The following is an 8,934-nucleotide window of genomic DNA, read 5'->3' as shown; positions in this document are numbered from 1 at the left end:
GCGGTCCTCAGATGTCAGCCTCCTGCATAGCTAGGATTACAAGCATGAGTCACCAGCACCCAGCTTGCTAATCATTTTTATAAAACTAAGAATCCATATGGCCCCTTAGCATTTAATCAAACTTTGCTTTACCTTGTGAAGGCAAAGCAATTAAAAATTTTGGTTCCCTTCCAAGGAAACTTTTTCATGAAACTGCTCTCCTCAGTTCTCTGGCTGAACAAAGGTGCCTGATCATGTATTTAGAAAATCGATTTCACTGCTTTGTGGTTCTCTTCCAATATAACCACCCAGTTTCTCAAACATGAATGCCTTCATTCAATGCTCTAAATTCTGGAGACCATACAAGATGACTTTGAAATCATCCATCCCAGAAGACCACACAGACCATATGGACAGAGTCATGGACAGGAAAAGCAGTGTATTGCCAGCTGAGGTTGACAAAGCCAACTTGGGAGGGAGAAATGGTGCCTGTCCTTTGTTCAAAGGTACAGACAGGATGTGGAGTGGGAGGAATGGGTAGGTCTGAAGGCCAGCTGCAGTTAGGCCTGGCCATATCAACTGGTTTTGTTGGAGGGGCTGAGGATCTGAGATGAGGGCATGCTAACAGACCTACCCAGCCTCATGCTAAATACAAGTCTCAACAAGATCCTATTGCATGTAAATATGGTAGGTTAGGAAAGACTCTGGGACTCATAGAGCATTTCAAACCATTTTAGCATGAGTTCAAAGTAGACCTAGAAATTCTGATCCCCAAGCATGCTCAAAATCTGCCCATGCTGTGCTCTGTTCTCTTCAGAAGTGGTGGTTTTTTTTTTCAAAGAAGCCAAGAATTATCCGTCTGTTCTGAATGTTATGTTGGTCCCTTTTGTCCTGCAGCTGCATGGCAGCATCTCCAGCATTAACTAAGATAGCCTTTTACCATCAACGCACTAGAGAGGAATTGGTTGGAAATTTCAACCATGGCCTCCATCAAAATGTTTCTATATGTTATCTATTACATAAAGACATTGTTCCATTCATTTCAGCCATTTTAAAATATGATTCAGTTCATTTTCTGCACCAAGCCCAGTCTTTTATTTTTCATTGCCCAAAAGTAGGTAGCAAAGCTTTCTGTTCTTTGTTCTTTCTGTTTTATTTTCTCTGGTGATTCAGAGGCCAAGTTGCTACTTTATACATCACAGGAAATAAAATAGCAGTGAATATTGCTGACCCCAAGCAGGTATACATAAGTACTGGTAAATCTGGGTATTGCCCTTGAAGAATTCCAATTACTGCAGGAATAGCCATGTCTCCCAAAGAAGCACCAATCACAAAAAATGCAGCAGATTTGCCACTGATGGTGGTATACTGTTCAATCCAAGAAACACCACTGGGAAACGTGGTGGCCATGGAGGCCCCATACACGGAGGTTGCTATCCAGAGACAAAGAGGGCTCCTGTCAAAAAGCACCAGAAACAAAGAGGAGACCAGGCTGCCAATGTTGCTCAACACAATCATGGTGGCAGGACGTAAACACGCGGCAAAGAAGATTGCCAGGCCCCTGCAGGCTGCGAAGGTCCCCCAGAAGATGGAGTTCAAACCAGCTGCCTCTCTCTCGTCCATGCCAACATGGGTGGTGGCAAAGGAGAAAATATAAGAGCCGTATGTCACCTCAGCCCCCACGTAGAAGAAAAAGAACAGAAAAAGCAGACAGAGAAGGGCCTTGTGGTATTGAGCTCTTCGAGATTGCTGAGCAGAGGCTGTTGTTTTTCCCTGCCTTGAGCTTCTCATGAAGAACAGAGCAAAGAAAAGGAGAGAAACTATCAGAATGTAGGTGCCTATGGAAGCATAAGCCCACAATAAGTTCATGTCATGGGGAGCTGCGAGTAGAGGGTCTGAGGCGGCTTCAGAAGAGGCATTGAGGGCTGCAGGGAGAAAGTCGGGCTCTGTGTGGTTGTCAGCTGACACTGTGGGGCCCAGCGCCAGTTTAGCCAGCAGGGGAGCCAGGAAGGCGCCCAGGGCAAAACTGAAGTGTAAGGCCTGCATGTGGGGGGGGCTCTTGTCCCCCCAAAGAGCCAAGATGAGCACGTTCCCACCTAGCAAAGAGACACAGAGAAAATTAAATTATTCAGGATAACAGGAAAAACATGGTTCAGTTTCATCTGAAAGAGAATGACTCAATATTACATGGAAATCTCTTTGCCATGTTCTAAATGATCAAAGACTGGCCCTGAGTCCATTGTGTAGGTAAAAAATTCTAGCTTACTAGAATGTTTCAATGTTATACATGGAATTCCATATGCTTGAAAACAACTACCACCTCAGGGCAGACACATTACACATATATTTATTAATTTTATGTATATTTACAAAAGATATATATTGTACATAAATGTCTATATATTTCCAAAAGATATATACATATATACATATGCAGACACACACACACACACACACACACACACATACACACACTGACTAGACAAAATTTTATCGGATTGTGGCCAAATACTTGTGATTGTGGCTTCCATACTTGCAATTGGTACTCAATTGCAATTGAGGAAAATTTTACTTGTGTATAAATTAGAGGCAAGATACCCATTCAAGACCTGAATGCTCCAAAATCCCAGTATGTCCAAAGTACAAGACAAGAACACGTTTCCTAACGTAAACCTACACTGTCTGAATACCTGGAAGCTGATAGCCAAGAGCATCATGGCTTTGGCTATCTAGGTTTTTTGGTTTGTTTTATTTTTCTTAACTATATTTAGAATTCAAAGCTTCATGCTCTTACTTGGCTTTTTCAACTCAAAGCTGTCACCCTACACTTGAGCTACACCTCCACTTCCAAGTTGGTTATTGTTGTTGTTGTTGTTTTCTGGTTGTAGGGCTTGGGGCCTGGGCACTGTCCCTGAGCTCTTTTACTCAAGGCTAGCACTCTACCAGTTTGAATCACAGCACCATTTCAGGTTTTTGATGGTTAGTTGGAGAGAACTCTCATGGACTTTCTTGCCTGGGCTGGCTTTGAATTGCAATCCTCAGATCTCAGCCTCCTGAGTAGCTAGGATTACAGGAGTGAGCCACCAGCACCTAGCCCACTTTCAGCTTTTTGCTTGTTATTGGAGACAGAAGTCTCTGAGATATGTCTGCCTGGCCTGGTTCCAAAACAGATCTCAATCTCTGGAATAGCTAAGGCAGGTGGTGAGCCACCTGTGTCTTTGGCTGTCACTCTCTTTTTTTTTTAGTTGTTATTAAGGAATTGTTCAAAAGAGGTTACAATTCCAGTCAGGTTCGAGTATAATGCTTCTTTACAATGTCTCCCCTTTCCTTGTTCTCCCTTATTTCCCCCTCTTCTCCCTCCTCACCAGTTACATAGTTGAGTTTTTACATAATGTATATTAAATACAACGACTACATTTGTTTACCCTTCCCCCTCCATTCCTGTTCTTCCATTGTCCCTCCAAAATTTAAAAATAAAATATGTTTTTATTTCCTGGAATTCTTTGTGTGTGTGTGTGTGGTGGAGGGCGGGGAGGGGGGATTGTGGGGCTTGAACTCTGGGCCTGGGTGCTGTCCTTCAGCTCTTCAGCTAAAGGCTAGTGCTCTACCACCTGAGCCACAACACCACTTCCAGTTTTCTGGTGGTTTATTTGGAGATGAGAGTCTCACAAACTTTCCTATCCAGGCTGGCTTTGAACTGTGATCCTCAGATCTCAGCCTCCTGAGTAGCTAGGATTACAGGCATGAGCCACTGGCGCCCAGCTATGGAATTCATTTTAGTAAACAGTATTTTAGTTGTTCAGAGGAGTTAAGCTTTTAGATTCCTATCCTAAGTATTTCTCCTCTCCTTTGATCTGTTTGTTGTTTGTCTATAAATGCTTTGAACCCTGTATATGTTATTACAACTAGTTGTATTTTAGATCTAGCTTCTTTAGATCTGGTTGTCTCTTTTGTATTCAAATATTTTCACAGTTGTGCACTGGTGGCTCACACCTGTATTCCTACCTACTCAGGAGACCAAGGCTGAAGGTTCAAAGCCAGCCTGGGCAGCAAAGTTCATGAAACTCTTATCTCCAATTAACTTTTTTTTTTAAGCCAGAAACAGAGCTGTGGCTCAAGTGGTAGAGCATGAAGCCTTGAGTAAAAAAGCTCAGGGACAGCGCTCAAGCCTTGAGTTCAAGCCCCAGCACTGGTGCGCATGCGCACTCGTGCGACGACCCCCCCCCCCCCCGCCCCCCCGTGCACACACACATGCACACAAAATAATAATACAAATGTTTTCTTTAACAGCCATCCCACAGGTAAATGGTATAGCTATCCAGGACTCCAACAGGGTGAGCACGTTGTGGGTATGAGCAAGGCCTTTCACCTTTCTGATGACAAAAATGCTGTCATCCACAATTTCCATACCACCTCTGTACACCGTTCCTGGTGTCAGTGGTGGTAGTCCATTGTTGGCAGTCTGGCAAAGCCATTTCCTCTTGATCTAAAATTACCAGATTCTATCCTAAAATGTGAGCCCATTCAACTGCACTGTGATTAGCTTTAGTTTGGGTGTCTTTTCCTTGTTGGGATATAGTAAATCGACACCTCTCATAACCAAAACCCTCAAAGATCACTTCCTAGTAGGTTGTTAAAAATGGTGACTTGACTAGCAAGAGGGGTAGTTGCTAGGAGGTAGTTTTGGTAGGATGTCCCCAGAGTTCATGTCATTTCACGAGCAATGAAAATGATGTTAGTATTTCATCTGCTCTACTTTTCCTACCAGCCATGTCCCACTCCCCACCAAGAAGACAATGAAAGACTAACTGACCTGTATCAAGAACGCCAATGGAAGCACCAAAGACAGGCATCATGCCAATCAGAAGTTCTGCGGTCTTGCAGAAAGGAGTAAGGTAAAGACTAGCTGTGGTAACCAGCATTGATATCCCTGAACAGAAAGGTTAAAAAAAAAAGAAGAAGAATCTAGCTATGAAAACTGTACCAATAGTCAAAGGATCATAGGGCAAGTCCATATCCTAAAAACTTTACAAAGATGCAAACAAGGTCAAGTGAAAGGTAGGTAATCTTGAGATAAGAGTTGCAGTTTCTACAAGTTATTATTTTACCCAAGACTTAATAGTATTCATGGATTATAAATATAATTTGCTATAATGTGAATAAAACTTTAAAGTTTCACAGCAAATAAGATCTAACAACAGTGATTAAATCTAAAGGAATTTATATATATATATATATATATATATAAAAAGTAAAGGGGAAATAATACAATGTAATCAATATATCAGCTTGTGATAAAACTTTGCTAAATAAGTTGGTTTGTGGAATAGGTCAGGAAAAACATTATTTTAACCCATTTTGGAAGAGGGATTTTTTTTCTTTACTTATTCATTAGCAATAAGTCATTCTCCTTGCCTCCAAAAGAGTTTCATCACATTGATCCAAATTTTCTTTAAATATGTTAGTGAATCCAAAGCAGAATGTTAAACGCGTAGCCATGTCTCTCCAATGCTGCAGAGCCATCTGGGCTCATCACTGACCTGGGGCAGCAACAGGGACAAATGTGTAGCCTGGATCAGTTCATCACCATCCTCTGTCCCACACTGCTAATCCAGAGTCTAGAGAGCCTGGCCACATTCCCAGAGTTCATCTGGCTCCAGGTGGCCCTAGAGACCTGTCCTACAGCTGATATGCAGAGCTTTGGGACAAGTGTGTGACATGGACTGGTGCCTCAGGAGGTTGGAGGCTCATGACTGCCATCAGCACACCTGAGGGCTAATCAAGATTCCAGGTGGCCCAGTCTGTAGCTGCTGAGTGAGAGTAGGAGCCCTGGAGACGCAGCTTCTCTAGAGGACCCCGAAACACCATCAGCAGGCTGTTATTTCTCACACGCTTGTGAACTCACTGACAATTTCAAAGAAGTGAAAGTCAGTACTTCCTTACCCATAAGTACAAAATGATTTACATGGTCCAGAAGAACTCCCCCAATCATGGAGCCACACAAAAATCCAGAGGCCCGGCTCACAAATATTAGAGAAAGGCTGCTGATATTGCGGTTCACATTAGTGGCCAGATCTTGAAATGTGGGTCCCAATATGCCAGCACCCAGTCCCTAAAATGGAAAAAGACAAAAAGCTTTGTGCTAACAATGAACATTAATTGATGGCTATTAAATAATAGCCTTTTCCACGATAAAAAATTGAAGGGGGGCTGGGAAGGTGGCTCAGTGGTAGAGTGCTTGCCTTGCAAGCATGAGGCCCCGGGTTTGATTCTTCAACACCACATAAGTAGAAACAGCCGGAAGTGGCATTGTGGCTCAAGTGGTAGAGTGCTAGCCTTGAGCTGAAGAGTTGAGGGACAGTAGCCAGGCCCAGAGTTCAGGCCCCATGACCACCACCACCAACAACAAAAAAGTGGGAGGATGATTACAGTGGAATGAGAAGAATTACCAAATCAAACAAGTTAAGAAAATGCACAACATTATTATCTGTAGAGCTATTATAAGGTATGGCTTTTTTCCTTTACTTAAAATTATAAATTAAAAAAAAATGTTTTCTGTTGCAGTTGTGTTTAGTTTTTGAACAATACCTTAAAACACTGTTCTGCATTTATTCTTTTTTTTGTTTTGTTTTGTTCTTTTTGGATCTGGTCGTGGGGCCTGAACTCTGGGCCTGGGCGCTGTCCCTCAGCTCTTCAGCTCAAGGCTAGTGCTCTACCACTTGAGCCACAGCACCACTTCTGGCTTTTTTCTTTTTGCTTATGTGGTGCTGAGGAATCGAACCCAGGGCCTCAGGCATGCAAGGCAAGCACTCTACCACTGAGCCACCTTCCCAGCCCATCTGCATTTATTCTTATAAAGATGAAACAAATTTATTCTCAGAATTCTCTTTTTTAAAATATGCTTACTATTTGCATGACTAACAGAGGAATATTGATGGTAAAATTTGAAATTTTCAAACATCAAAATTTTTATTCCTAGTTTTTTTACATTAAAATGGAAATTTCTGGGATTCCTCTTTAGACTCCTCTCCAGATGGAGTTACTTTCTGTCATTTCTTTCACTTTCAAATAAACTTACTCTATTTAATTTAAAAATAAGTTAAAATTAAAATTTCTGATATATATGGGGATCTACCTCTCAAATACACATGTCCAACAAACAGAAGATAAGCACTCTGAATATTTCTTAATCTTCAGTGACATTCCAAAGGCATCAGGAAAGAGCACCATCTTCATGGCATTTCCAAATAGGATTTACACATGTGCAGAATGATTTTAACAAGGTTTTGTTTGCACAATTTGTTAGCAAGAACTGAGGATTACAGTTCAGTTTTAGAAAATGTGCAAAACCCTTTAAGAAAACTTAAATTATCCATACTTCAAAAATCTTTGATTCTGATTACACTGTTTAGTTCCAAATGAAGAGTGGATTTCCTATTCAAACACCAGTAGTCCAGGACTGAAAAGCCACTGACATCAGATACAAAAGCCCCAGCATCAGTTACAAAGAGGCTGAGAACTGACTCTACTCAAAGTGCTTCATGTCTTCAAAGGCCCAAGAAGGCCTGGTATACAGAGGGCTCAGCAAGCATCTGCAGTGAGTTCTCTCATCGCCTCCCCCATGAAAAGATTCTGGTGTGGCATATGGCCCACCCAGTATAAGCCAACACTTGGGAGTTAGAGGCAGGAAGATTGCCAGTTCAAGGATAACCTGATCTGCATAGCAAAACTCTTATCTCAAAATAAATTAAAGCAACTTGGTTCTAATAAATAGGCGTGGTTCACTCTAAGATGCTAACTGATTAGAAATGATTGCCTTTGAAGGACTCACCCTCCAGACACTCCAGAGTCAAAAATGATCAAGTTGGGCGTTTCTATCCCTGCACTTTGCTTAGCAGATCGGCAGGGTGATTTCCAATCGAGTGATGGCAGGGTGAAGATATTCCTGACTCTACCACTTAACCAGCTAGCTGTATGATCTGGAAACAGATCCCAGCCTCTCTGGGTCCTATCTACCAAGCTCAGCTGAACATGGTCAAGCCACTAGGAAGAGAAAAATCCCCAAGCAGCAGCTTTTCTGTGCTATCATTTAGAGCTTGAACAGGTGGGTGTGGAGAAAAGCATCTGCAAACCCGGCCTGTCTTCTTGGATCTCCTCAACACACCCAGGCACTCAGAAAATGTCAGGAAAATAACTTTCACACATGACAGTCACCCTTCACGATTACAAGTGTGCCCATTTTGCAGACGATGAAAGCAAAGTGCCCAAGATCACACTGTGTAGGTAGGTGTGAAATAGGAGAGTCCAAGCTGGAGCTTCTCATTCCCTGACAAGACGCCCCGCGCTCGGGCGGTCGCAGCCCCAGCTCTCACCAGCCCGAGGAAGGCCAGATACAGGATCACGGTGGAGAACCAGCGCAGCAGGCTTCCGGCTTGGCCTTTCCCTTTGGTGACTTCCACTTCCTCCTGCTCCTCATTCCCCGTGGGGACCTCGGTCCCGAGGAGCCACTTCCCAGTAGGCCAGGCACCAGCCCCGGCTCCTCGGAATTCCAGTTCCAGCTCCATCTTGGTGGCTCTCAAGTGGCTTTGACACTGTCATCTTTTCAATCAAGTCAGATATGGGGAGCGGAGTCCTACCCTGCCCTGCCCTGCCCTGTCCCTGGAGGCCTGCTTGTCCCCAAAGGCGCCGCCCCTTGGGCGCCCCCCCCCCCACTTCCCACACCCATGGATCTCCCAGAGCCAGACTAGGCCCTGGTAGTCGGACTTTGGATCCGGCAGGTGCTGTACACTCTTCCAGATCGTACCTAGCTTGATGCATGCAGGCCCCCTGGAACGGAGCCCAGTGGCCAAGCTGGAGCTGAGACCCAGAACTGCAAGAGTGAAAATTGGTCACCTGGGGTGCAGAGACGGCTTGGCAGGCCTTGCCCTTACAAACGTTGCGCCTTTCACAACTGAA

At 43.6% G+C, this 8,934-nt stretch overlaps 1 pseudogene; it reads right to left on the bottom strand.

Annotated features, from left to right (window-relative positions):
• Positions 1 to 1,080: 1,080 nt before the first annotated feature.
• On the bottom strand, positions 1,081 to 8,543 carry LOC122119857 (annotated as a pseudogene).
• Positions 8,544 to 8,934: the final 391 nt, after the last annotated feature.

The sequence above is a fragment of the Dipodomys spectabilis genome, unplaced genomic scaffold (assembly GCF_019054845.1).
Source record: "Dipodomys spectabilis isolate Male_0828 unplaced genomic scaffold, ASM1905484v1 ptg000001l, whole genome shotgun sequence".
NCBI lineage: Eukaryota > Metazoa > Chordata > Mammalia > Rodentia > Heteromyidae > Dipodomys > Dipodomys spectabilis.
This window is presented reverse-complemented; position numbering and strand designations above follow the sequence as displayed.